General features: G+C 38.0%; 1 non-coding gene across 1 annotated transcript; it reads left to right on the forward strand.

Moving 5' to 3' along the window:
- The first annotated feature begins 213 nt into the window (after positions 1-213).
- On the forward strand, positions 214-320 carry LOC111914020 (small nucleolar RNA R71). The gene has a single exon (XR_002857675.1). It is a non-coding gene; the product is annotated as a small nucleolar RNA R71 (small nucleolar RNA).
- The last annotated feature ends 13483 nt before the right edge of the window (positions 321-13803 follow it).

The raw sequence follows: 13803 nt of genomic DNA on the forward strand, positions 1-13803 counted from the left end.
ATTGTTGACATGTCATCGGAAACTGAGTTAACCACGCCTCTAGTTGTATTGTTCCTTGGATTATGGTACTCCCTTGAATGTTTGGAGAATTCTTCTACCAATGTTTTAATAACAGCTAGTGCTTTCTTTGTGAGGGGTCTTTGGGAATCGAGTAATTGCCTAGTTGTGACGTTCACACCATCATAAAAGATGGAAACCTCTTGTTGCACGTTTAGGTTGTTTTGAGGGAAATTTCTTATCAACCCCTTGTATCTCTCCCATGCCTCATAGAGAGATTCTCCTGGCAATTGCTCAAAGTTGGCAATTGCTTTCTTCAATTTTGCAATCTTAGAAGGTGGACAAAACTGATCAATGAACCCTTCGCGCATCTTTTGCTATGTTGTAATGGATCCTGGGGGTAAAGAATTCAACCATTCGTTCGCGGCTCCTTTGAATGTAACCGGTAACATCTGAAGCAAAACGGTATCGCGAGGCACTTTGGCATGTGGAAATAGTCAGCAATATCCATAACTTCTTCAATATGCTTATAAGCATCTTCGTGCTCCTTTCCATAGAATGGAATGTCTTTTAGTTGGGCAAGTATGTGACCCTTCAGCTCAAAGTTGGCAGTGGCTGGAATTGCTGGTTGCACGAGTCCCGGCCCTATACCATCTCTTATGCGCTTCTTGTAATCTCCCATTGGTATGTCAGCGATGTTGGACGTTTCTTCTTCTTACTCGGAATTGCTTTCGTCACCAAACGTGGGTATGTCGGATTCGTAACCTTCTACCTTCTCGTCGTGGATTTTGTTGAGATCTTTAGGTTCTTCGATTGCTTTCCCCCTTTTTTTTTGCGAATAATCAACTCCGGGTCTTCCATTGGTGGCACTAGTGTAGAACTAGAGCCTTGGGTCATAAAACTCTGAAACAAAACAGAAAAACAAGCGTAAAACGAACAAAAATGAAGAAGTAATGAAACTAAAAACAGAAGAAACTCGTCAAGTACAGTAATAAACTCGACGAGTTTAATGCAGAAAAAAAACTGAAAACAAAAAAAAAATTAAAAACTGAAAACAGGTAACTTTATGCAAGATAAATCTCACACAAAGGGTCGATAATACAAGAAAATAAAATAACTATTAGAACCATTCCCCGGCAACGACGCCAAAAACTTGATGTGTGTGAAACAAACTAGTTTTAATCCTACTAACTTAAACACAGAGACAAACACACGAAAGACAGTGTACCTATCGATTAGCAGTTTAGTTCAGATAAGTAGGGTATCGAACACAGGGAACGATAATAATTAAATTAAATACTAATATTATCTAATTAAAACAATTAATAAAAGTAAGGGTTTCTCTAGTTTTGCAAGACTTGAAACTTAAACAATCAATTAACACTTAAACAAATACAATTAACAACTAAGAAGAACAAGAAAAGACAACTAGATTCAATGATAAAAAAGACTTCTGTTCAGATTCGATTAACTTATTCTTATGGTTGATTTCGTGGCAAGTGCAATGAATTAATATGTCAATGGTTACCGATTCCTAATGTGATTGGGTTCATGTTCATTATTACCAATCCTTTAGTAGACAAGTTAATTCAAACAGTGATCAAGTGATTAAATTAACAAGTTTCCTAGTGTTTAGTTTGTATCAAGCAAGACTTATAACAATAGTTAATCAAATTTGTTCAATTCAATCAACTCATGTATGGTTGTTCATCACACATGCTCACACATTGATTTACACATTTTCTAGTTAACCCTAGTTTCATATTCACTATTCCTAGCATTGATTTACACATTTTCTAGTTAACCTTAGTTTCATATTCACTATTCCTAGGCATACTATCTTATATTCATAAAACTATATGAATCAAGTAATTAAGAAGATATTCATACAACTCAATTACTTACTTATTAACAGAAAACATTTATCATAAATACATAAGGGTCTTTAATAAACTTAACAAGATGAATAACCAAATCAATATCAATTCAACCACTCAATCAAACCATGTTCATAATATTATCTCATCCAAACAGAAGTAAAAAGCTTTTAGCTCATATCTACAGCAAGTAATAATCTAAATTCAAAACCCAATGATTCAAACATAGTTTCAAAATATAGATTAAGAAAAGAAGAATGATTATTTGCCTTTGATTCTCTTCTAAATTGTTTCTTGTGTTGAAATCTTGAAAACAGCAGCTCCAAGAACTCTTATGATCTTCAATAGTCGCAGCTAGCCTCTAGAAAAAGTTAGGTTTTCGGGCATAGATATTATCTATATATAGTTACCAAAAATCGACCCAACTCGTCGATTTTTTAAGAATAACTCGACAAGTTTTTTCAATAATGCGCGTGTATGGTGTGTACGGCAAGGCATCTTCGAATCGGGAATATTCTAACCAACTCGTCGAGTTCCTTCCTATTTCAGCCTTCTTTCTTTAATCTTCAATCTCCAAGCTTCCGATCATTCAGTCCTCTTCCTTTTTCACCCGAGCATGTCTTTTATTGCTGAAATTGAAATATTAAGCTAATTAAGTACCTTTTGTCCTTAAAATGATATAAAATCAACAATAACTAATAAGATAATGAATGATTTTTATGACTAAATAAGCTCATATCAGTGCTCCGCTCGGTCATCGAGCTGAGCTCGGAGTGAATAGGGACCCGCCCAGTATGCATATAACATATATCAATTAATCATATACACATATAACATATATACATAGCATACAAACAGTCATCGGGCCTCGCCCGCATCGGACCTTAGCCTAGAAAACATATAAACACAGATACATGTAAGAGTCACAAAGATAGTTGGCATATTATCAACATAACGATAACATGGGCCGGCATTTGTGCCTTCAACCCGCTAAACCCGGTAAGGAAAACCTACCTTGTATACAGAAGCTCACTGAAAGAATTCCCTAGTTGTTGCCCTAACGACGCCTCCGAACTATCAGATCAAAAATAACACCCAATTAGCAATTGGGTTCCAATCCATAATCACAACTTCAAACACGGGGTAAAAAGATTATTTGACCCTAACCTAGCCTTGTCTAAATCCATGACCCAAACTACAATCTGAAAGGCCCAAAGGCCCACTAATCAACCAATGACCCATTTTTTCCAAATTAGGCCCAACCCCATATGGGCTTTATCCTAAGGTCGTTAATTCCTTTAATTACAATTTAGATTACCTCAAGTACCCCTTGGGAGAAACTTGATCAAGGGAATAAATCAAAAGTCAAAGTCAACGGTCCAAGTTAACTCAACTGGCCGAGTTATCCTTCAACTCGTCAAGTTTCTCAATCAACTGCAAAGATCGGGAAAAACCAAACCAACTCGCCGAGTTGACCCACAACTCATCGAGTTCCTCTGTCAATCTGAAAATGTCGGGGAAAATCGAGCCAACTATCCGAGTTTATCCATAAACTCGTCGGGTTCGCTAGAAACCCACATCTTAATACATTAAGCATTTAATCTGTAAGGACATGGCCCCAAAACATAGATATGACTTCCTTAAGCTGGAAAAATACATAAAGTTTCCAACTTTACGTTCATGTATGTCTAAATGAATCTCTTAAGCTTAGAACGGACTTAATAATTGACTTAACGTATGCTTGGCACCAAAATCCTCATAAAGTTTGCACCTTTAAGCTCAAGGGTACCAAAACCAACTCAGATCTGAAAGAACAACCACTTAAATGACTTCACTCCATCATCATCCCCATAAAGAGGCCAAAACCCAAAACGAGAAGATCTAATCATCTACAAATCAAGGTATGAAATTGATACCTTAAAGTGACTGCAAGAAATGGAGTGATTTTGGATCCAATACTTCCTTCTCCAAGACAGAAACTTCAAGATCTTCTTAATTCCTTCACAATGCACAAAATGAACACCAAACTTCCTTCCAAGGCTCAAAAACTTGACAATGGAGGCTACAACTCATTTTAGGGTTTTGATAACAATGAAGGCTGGTAAGGAGGCCAGAAAAAGGACTTAAGGCCTTTAAATAGGGTGCAAGACCCTAAAAATTAGGTTTTCCTTCCCAGCTGCCAACGCGTCGAGTTGGTTCATTTAATTCTCGTGATTCTTCCATCTTCAACACGTCGAGTTTGCCCTTACAACTTGTCGAGTTGACCAAGAAATAGGGTTATTCTCATAATTTCTCTTCAAGATTTTGGATGTTACAACTCCCCCCCCCCCAACTTAAATTAGATATTGTCCTCGAAGTCGCTCCTTACTAACGCTCATAACAAAACAACACTTGAGGAACACAATCGAAATTTCTATGCATAAGGCAGTCTTCCTAAGACAACCGAAACCCAAACCGAAACTATAATCCTGACGATAATAATTAAACCTTCAGCTCCTGCAAACCAATTCTAATTTTCTGAGACCTAAAATCTATAATGGTCTGACTTCCCGACAGACCGCCCACGCTGAAACACTCCATGCCAAACTCTCAATGAATAATAGACCAACATAATACTTCCAACCATGATCTTACAACGATCTATCCAAATCTACTGAAACCATTCTTAAAATAGTTCTTCAAGCCTGATGAAAAAAATGAATCCTCAATTCTCTTGAAATAAACCAATCCTACCTCACCTGAAATCCGAAACCTAAAATCTCAATGGTCTGACTCCCTGTCAGACCTCCCACACCAAGCCGCCACCAATCTCATAGAGTTTCATTCCAAACACAATGATTTCAACACCTCGATCACAATGTTGCTATAAAGGGAACAAAGTCACTGACCATATACAGCTACAAAATACTTTTACTTGACAAAAGGTATAGATAATCCTTCGAGTAGAAGTTTCATCCCTGCAATGGGTAGACTCAAACGAGAGTTGTGTAACAGGGTCAAATTAATTACTCTGAGATTATTTAATCCCAATGTGAGTGACTTAACATTTCCCAATCAACCAGTTACCCCACTCCCACACGAAACCTCAAATCACAACTATTGCCCGAAGCACCACGCTGCCTCCTGGCTACTTCCCACAAGCAGTCGAGACCTCTATAGTCCTAGTTTGTCTACCAACTATATGAAATACCATATTGCTTCATGGATATTGAGTTAAAAGACACACACAGTCGCCTTACGTAACTTCTGAAAGAAACCTTGATTAGAAATAACCATCCGAAACATCTCGACACCCAACCCACTGTTAAGTTGAGCACTACATGACCAACTGTAGTCTTACCTGATACTCTGTCTACCACGACCTACCACTTCCTAGTTCCATGCATGTTGCGGTTTCCCCACATCCTTACGAACTGACCCACCCTGGTCTAACTACCTGAAGAAATATTTGACCAATCGAATAATGAAACCTATCGGGAAATCTGGAACCCCATATTATCTTGACCCCACACAAATTCGACCACACCAAAGAACAGGAGCCTAATCTACCAATAATTTGAAACCATTCATTACCCATGAACCCTTCCATAGATGCCTATGACCTATTGATAAGTTATTTCAAAACCTACAGAACAAAAAGCCTTACACATAGACACCCGCGATTCCTAATGCGAGTTCCCCCTAAGAACCAATTCGGTACCCATCTCATAACCCGAGACCCAAAGATCTACACTTTTAGTTCACCCAAAATCCTTTGATTCAAGACACCCCTCCCTAGACCGGAAGGTAAAAGGTTCCCGACCCATCACTGAGACTATTAGCCACGCCCCTGGTCCAACCACCAGTTTCTCAAGAGTCCAAATAACAAGGTTACCCAGCCTATAAACCTCTTTGTGTCACATACTGACTACACACTTAATTCAGCAACTCAAGATTCAAAACCTTGACCCAACGGTCTGCACCATGTCCCACCTGTATTGCCATAATCACATGGTGTAGCATCCATAAAATTCATGCCAATTTAAAACTTTTTAAACATTCCAAAAGCAATATTTATTACAAATTTGTTTTCAAAATAGTTCCATATCAGAGTATCCCAAAAAAATCATAAAATGCGAAGAGGTGCACGATCATGCCTTCGCCTTCCGGCGACCATCTGAAGTACCTGAAACAAAATGCAAAATTGTAAGCCCGAAGCTTAGTGAGTTCCCCCAAAATACTGATACATAACAAATAGTACATATATAAATAACAACATGTGATGGGTCCACAACTCTATTGATTGGATTACCCCTGATCCCACAGTGTGAGTCTGGATTGCCATTCGGGCCCACATCTCACATCTGGCTTGCCCCTAAGCCCACAACATAAGTCTGGATTACTCTCGAGCCCACATCTTATGACTGGCTTGTTCCCTCACTCCTTAGACTTGAATACAAATGATTAGCCCACCGTACGAGTCTGGCATGCCCTTCCCGGCCCTTAGCCCGTATGTGTAATGCTCAGGAGTCCTCAGTATGAGTCTGGCCTGCCCTGTCCGACCCTTAGCTCATATCTGGAATGCTCACGAGTCCTCGATATGAGTCTGGCATGCCCTGCCCGGCCCTCAGCTCATATCTGGCATACTCCAGGGTTTATTTGCTACCGCACAGAGCAGTACAACCTCAACCCATCCCACACAACATGTCAACATATAATAGCTAAAGGCACATACAGATAACCAAACAGTAACGCAGGTAGTCCTACAGATCTACCAAACTGACATAGCAACGATCATGCATAACTATCTCATACTCAACATATCATCAACTACTAGGATATCAAATCCAATGGGACAGCCTTGGTGCCTTCGACCCCTAAGTATAGTGAGGAAAACTCACCTCGCAAGTAGCTCGGGATGATAAATGTCAAACTCCCCAAATACAGCTCCAAACTCAACCACCTACATCCACCAATGATTCGCTTTCATAAATTCTCAAATTACTAAAATACCCCAGAAGTCAAACTGGTCAACCCTTGGTCAAAGTCAAAGTCAATGGTCAAGGTTAATAGTCCATGTTGACCCAACTCGTCGAGTGCAGCTCACTGACTCGTCGAGTCCTTCCAAAACTCGAGAAATCATGAAAACCCTAGTTGACTCGCCGAGTTTCCAGACGACTCGTCGAATCCATGCGGTGTCCAAATGTCAGGAAAACCCTAACTGACTCTTTGAGTCATCTCACTAACTCATCGAGTCCATGCAGAAACCAACAACGGCCAATCTTCATCTGAATCGTCGAGTTGACGATGCAACTCGTCGAGTCCCTTTAATCTATTTCTGATTCAGACATTTTTAAGCTGTCCAAAGCTCCAAATTGTAGATCTAGCATCCTAAGACACATATTCCACGTAAATTTACGTGCATGCAAGGTCTTAAATGCCGAAACCAAGCTAAGGGAGAGGTTTAAGCCAAAGAGAAGGGCCAAATCTTGATAAATTCAATAACTTTATGACTATAATGACTTAGCGGATTCCAGATCTGAAGTTACAACTTCAAATCATGCCCAATACCCAAAATGATCCACATATATGCTAAAAATAGCCTTAAACCCAAGAATAAGGAGATCTAACACTAGAATGATCAAGGTAACAACTTGTTACCTTCAAATGGTAGCCAAAACAATGTAGATTCCGGATCTACATGCTCCTTCCCGTTCCAAGCTTCTCACTCTTCAAGTTTCCCTTCCAAAATTAACACTTAGATTAGGAATGTTACTCAAGCCCTGTTGGCATGCAAACACTTAAATGGAAATTTTGTGTTTGGACATGTTTTAAAAATGAAGTCACACATTACCAAATTGGGAATGTTGGGTGTCATTTTTCCAAAGGAGTTGGCTGTTAACTTGGTTCTTCACTCGCTTCCCGAGTCATATAGTCAGTTAATTAAGTACTACTATATGACTGACCACGAAGTGACTCTAATAGATCTGACATATTTGCTAATTGTTGCTAAAGCAGATATGCTCAAGTGCATTGGTCAAGCAAATATGTTTGAAGGATCTGTCTCCCAAAACTCCATGGACAATACCAACATTGGTAGTCCAGAAAAGGTTTCTCCTCCGAATGGAAATGGATCAGCTAAGGTCAAACTGTTTGATCATATGGTAAAGAGAAAGGCTAATTCTGAGATAGCCCCATGTGTCATTCCTGAAGAGTCCATATGTTTCTATTACTGTGACATCCCTATTTTCACTGGTAGAAAAGACCGATTTTGTTTATGCTTGATAAAAATCAGAGTACCTCTTTTAATAAAAATATTGCGGAATTTGTTCCCAGTAAAACATGATAAATACGTTATCAAAGCATTTCTGGAGAAAAGTATTTTTATTCATTTTAAAACATTTGGGATGTCATCGTCAATATATAAACATAAGCATAAACAGAACTTACATGCATTATCATTAGTGATTTATATCTCCTTAATCTCCCAATGTAATGTGACTTCATATCAACACCTATGATATAAATAAACTGAGTGGGTCGGGTTGGGAAACCTGGTGAGTACATAGGCTTTTCAACCTACAATAATATAATTATTATGTTTAATCATCAAACAATTAACCCAATTACCCATCTCCATTATCTTCTTTACTCTTAAGGATTTACCGTAAGAATTAGCTATTCCTCGTTCGATCCTTCCTAAGGATTATTCTAAGGAATAGGCACGAAATCCATCGTTGCTAGAGTTTACTCAACATGCACTAAATCCATAGTTGTCAGGGTTTGCTCAACAGGCACTAAATCCATAGTTGCCAGGGTTTACTCATCAGACACTAAATCCATAGCTGCTATGGTTATCTCGATTATCGACAGTATCGTTTCCGAGAATCCACTCGCAATACATGTCAATGGGGTTTTATCTCGTTTATCAACGGTATCGTTTCCAAGATTTCACTTGCTATACATGTCAATGGGTTTTTAGAGTACAGCTGGTGAATACACAGTTAAAATAACACCTACATGTTGCGAGCCTGCTAGTGTTCCGCTGGACTGTCTAAAATAGTCTGTGGTTGTCATCCATACTTTGCTAGATGACGGGGCCAACACTTGGGTAAAAGGCTTCTCTCATGGTTCACCTCTCATCCTTATCTCATGGTCTATATCACCTCTCATCATTTTGTTTTTGTCACACAACAACTATTTCATCTACCCGTGTTTTACCCAACACATTTTGTAGATATAAAATACATATACAATTTAAATCATTTAAAACATGTATAAAAATCTTTCACCCAGCATAGATGGCAAGTATACATACAATATGCATACATAGCATGTAATTTATATTAAATACTTCATATCTATGTGTAAGATGAAAGTAACTATACACTCACAGCACGTAATTTATATTAAATACTTCATATCTATGTGTAAGATGAAAGTAACTATACACTCACAGCACGTAATTTATATTAAATACTTCATATCTATGTGTAAGATGAAAGGGACTATGCACTCACAACACGTAAAATACTTCATATCTATGTGTAAGATGAAAGGGACTATGCACTCACTTGTTTAAGTGATGATTCCAAACTCGGGCAGCGCTTCGCTTCTAACGATTCTATTTTCCTTCGACGAAACAATGAGTTTTTCTCAAAACCGGGCTTCGCTGGAGCAACGTTCCCAAGCCAAAAGGCTCTTCTTCTCGGAGCTGTCGGGCACTCTAGGGATTCCGCCTCGTGCTAGGGAGGTTCCCTAGGCTTTTTGGGGGGTTTCGGGGCTAGAGATAGGTTCTAGAGAGAGTGGGAAGTGATGGGAGGTGTGAGTAATGAAAAGGGCTTCACCTCTTATTTATAGGGGCTGGAGGGTCACTCACGTCGTGATTTTTATGATGCTCACGTCGTGAGCCAGGTGGAGACACCCAGTCACAGCCTGGTGCCGACACGTGGCATCGCACAAAGGGTGGAAATCAGCCGATTTTCAAAATTCATAACTTTCACATACGAGCTCCATTTTCGACGTTCTTTATATCCACGTGTAGGTAAAAATAAGATCTACAACTTTCATTTTGACTCCGTTGGCTAATTCTCGACCGATCTTAAATTTATCAGTAGGAGGAGATTAGACTGTTAAATGACTGCGAAAAATTTGTAACTCCTTCATACGGACTCCGTTTTCGTCTGTCTTTTTACCGTTGAGTTCCTATTAACGAGATCTTAAATTTTCATTGAGGTTACGTAGACCAAAAACCGCTCGATCTAAAATTCGAGTTTCGGGTCGTGCACTGTTATGCCAAATCTTAGAAAATTCATAACTTCCTCATATGAAGTCAGATTTGGGTGTTCTTTTTTTTTTGTATGTTCTCGGCTTAACATATACTAAAACTTTTGTTTAGATCACTAAGGATAAAAATTCCACCATCATAAATTCACTATTTATGTCTTCTGCTGTCGTGCCGGTTTTGCCGTAAAACTTCGACGGGCCATAACTTCTTCGTTATAACTCGGATTTCGGCGTTCTTTATATGTACGGAACCCATGTAACATATACTACAACTTGGTTAAGATTAATCCTTCTAAATAATCTTCCATTAAAAACTCATTTTTGACGCTCATTGTCTCTAAATTGACTAGCCCGGATCTGCGGGCGTTACATGCCAATTAAATTGATATTGTATGCGAAGCTACCCTGTCTACTTGAAAGATCGCAAAGATAAGAAATTCAAGTTGTATGACTCTACTTTAGGTACATCCAATATCTAACTCCATTAAGTTCCTATTCATAGATTCTTAATACATAATGTGATAGTCACATTTTGATGTTTTTCAAAATCTAAGAGAAAGAAGGAAGCTTAAAAAGAGTAAGCTGAATCTGATCGTGAGAGATGGATTTCGGTCGCATGGTTCGATGATTGGATTTTTGAGCTCCTGGTTAGGAGTTATGATCAATTGCTTAGGAAATATCTATAAACATAGTTTTCATTTATATTTGCATTGTAAGGACATATTTTTCCGCACATTATCAATAAAATAATTTTTTCGTTTTATCTTATTTACTCTATATTTCCTAGCAATGGTATTTATGAAAATTGGTGGTTATATTTCTATTATTAGCAATATTAAATATGGATTTGATTCTTTGTTATATCATTTGTGGTAGTGTCATAATTGACCAAGTGAAAAGGAATTCTCATCACCCAAGTTTCAATTGGATAGAAACTTGGAGTCATACAATTCGAATTGTATGATGTATGAGAATCTTGATCTTTGGAAAATTAAAACTAATTCATTGTTCACATGTTTATGTGAGACAAATGAAGGACTAAAGGATCTAGTACACATTGATGTGGACTGTTCAGATCCACCACAAAGGACGATAAGTCAATTCGTCATAATTTACTGATGGTTCGGTAAATATGGTTGTGTTTATAAGATTTAGCATAATTATAACACTTTGAAAAGTTTCAAAGAGTAGTGGAATGAATAAGAAGAATCTATTAGGCAGAAAGATAAAGGTTTCTCCAATCTGAAAAAAAAAAAAAGGAGATTACCTTAGTATCGTGTTTTGTGATCATATTAATGATAATGAAACCATGTAACAAATTGATTCTAAAAGAACATCTTAGTACAATTGTTTGACTAAGAAGATGAATCAAATATTGTTGAAATGGTTTAATCAAGAGATGAGTCATACTTCGTATCAAATAAATTTTTAGAGTCACGTTGTAGCAACTTTGAATCGTATCTCGAAGCTTATTTCAAATTAAGAAGGTTTATAACACATCATGAAATGTTGAGTAGAAATATTTTATTACTCTAGCACATTGGAAATTGGTAGTTGTGATGTTTTTGGTTAAAACAAAGATAAACTAAGACCAATTAAGTGAAATGTTTTCTTGGTAAGAATCCACACTAACTTTTGAATATTTGTTTAGTTCGTCGAGAAATGTTCCTTGAAGAAAGAAACTTATATGTCAAGAAGTCAGTGGGAGTCTTATTGATCTTGAAGAGTTTTAGGAGTCAATCAAGAATAAACCTTTTAGTTATCACTAGCGCACGACCTGAGGTTGATAACCTATCGTGTTAAGTTGACAAATTCTTATTTCTTTGCATCTTCCAGTTGAGTTGGTAATTCTTATGAGTTCTATGGTTCTCATTTAACTGCAGAAGGCATAGCACGTTGGCGAGTATAGTGCATTGATAAATATGGATGAGTTGCTTGACAACTTGGAAGCATTGGTAGGCCCTTGTGCTACCAGAATGCAAGAAATTAAGAATAAGCAAAGTTCAATCCATGAAAGGAGAACAAAATTTGATTTTGGGTTTTGTCCTCAACCTTATCTTATGATTGTAGGTTGGAAATGACAAATTCACATGCATAGGAACATATACACCATAAAATCTAAGTGAAAAAAAGGTTTATCTCTAATTCATGAAAATGATTATGAGGAAACACTTTCATTAGTAGATTTTAAATATGGTTGATATCATTATGGTGAGCAATTGTGATAATTGTGTTCTCAAATTCGTATATGATTATGGCATCCCTTTTCATAGTTCAAATTGTGAGAAATGACAAGAAATAGGTTGAACATTCAGTACTTATTGCTATAAGTTTTGAAAGGGTTTAAACACATACACATATGCTATCTAATGATGGTGTATGAGCTTGAGAAGTCAGGATAAAGACTTATCAAAGCATCACGTATCATAAATCTGAACTTTAGTAAGAAAGTCAATAGTATTGATTTCTGGAAGTCCAGTTGATTTCTGGATATATGTCAAAGCTAGTGGGATCATAATTGTTATGCTAGTAAGGGTATAATTGTTATACTGGTGGGATCGGGATTGCCATTGGTGAAATCTTTAAAGGAACACTCTCTCGGGCGCCCTTGGCTTTCTCCTTGAGTGGAGTTATTAATGCCACTCCCTATCCTTCTGGTACCGTTAGTGTTGATTTGGGACATAGCAATTGCCACTGCGGCCGTGACCGCAACTTGGAACATGACAGGATCATATTGGGGAGGCGGCGGTGGCGGATTTGTTTGCATTCTGCCAGTGCGTCTAGCAGACCTACGAGGAGGCATCTTTCTGTTATAGAATTTCAGAGACGAAATGTGTATAAGTCTTTTAGTAATGGTTATTAGTCGTGTGTCGTAAAACTTGGTTATCAGTTTTTAAGTATAGCATTTCCATGTTGTTCGAAAGTGGCAATCAATTCATAGTAGAGGTCTATATAAAAAAACTTATGAATTTAGTAGTAATGACTCGAATGAAATCTTGTAATTTGTTCCATGCCTGATCCACTCCTAAGATCACCCGATGTATACCAGTTGCGTATAATTAAGGTCCAATTGGCCGTTGAACTTAATGAGTCTGCCCTAGGCCCACAACCAAACAAGGAACTGGACCCAAGGCGGACTCACCATTTCTAAGTCGATCGTCTCTTAATTATACCTAACCTGGGGGTATTCATTTAGCAGTCTTAGAGGCACCATAAGTGAACCGTCTGTAATACCCGGTTATGAAATAGTTGGTAAACTCCCAATGAAATAAAATGTATGCTGATTTCATTTATATAGTTTAGTACATGAAGTTTTAGAAAGTTTGACCTTATAGAAGGTCCACATCACACTATGGTACGGAAAAATTTCGACATTGACACGACTCTCTTGAACGGTGTAGTCTCTAAATTTGAAGGGTCGAATGCATGCATGTGAGGGGTAGTGTTTTAACGTATTCTAGTAGCCTGAGTCTTTATCGATTCATCAGTAGTGTACACACTACTCGCGGTGGGTGATGTTTCGTGGGCCATAGAATGAAGGTATGATAGTCTGCATTGGCTTAATTCCTGCCCTAGTTTCTGTCATTTGGTGTTCTGCCTTTACCACGCGTTTTCTCCAACGCTGTTGACGTTCCTCATACCCTTTAGTCTCGGCTCGGGCTGC

The sequence above is a fragment of the Lactuca sativa genome, chromosome 7, assembly GCF_002870075.4.
Source record: "Lactuca sativa cultivar Salinas chromosome 7, Lsat_Salinas_v11, whole genome shotgun sequence".
Classification (NCBI taxonomy): Eukaryota; Viridiplantae; Streptophyta; class Magnoliopsida; order Asterales; family Asteraceae; genus Lactuca; species Lactuca sativa.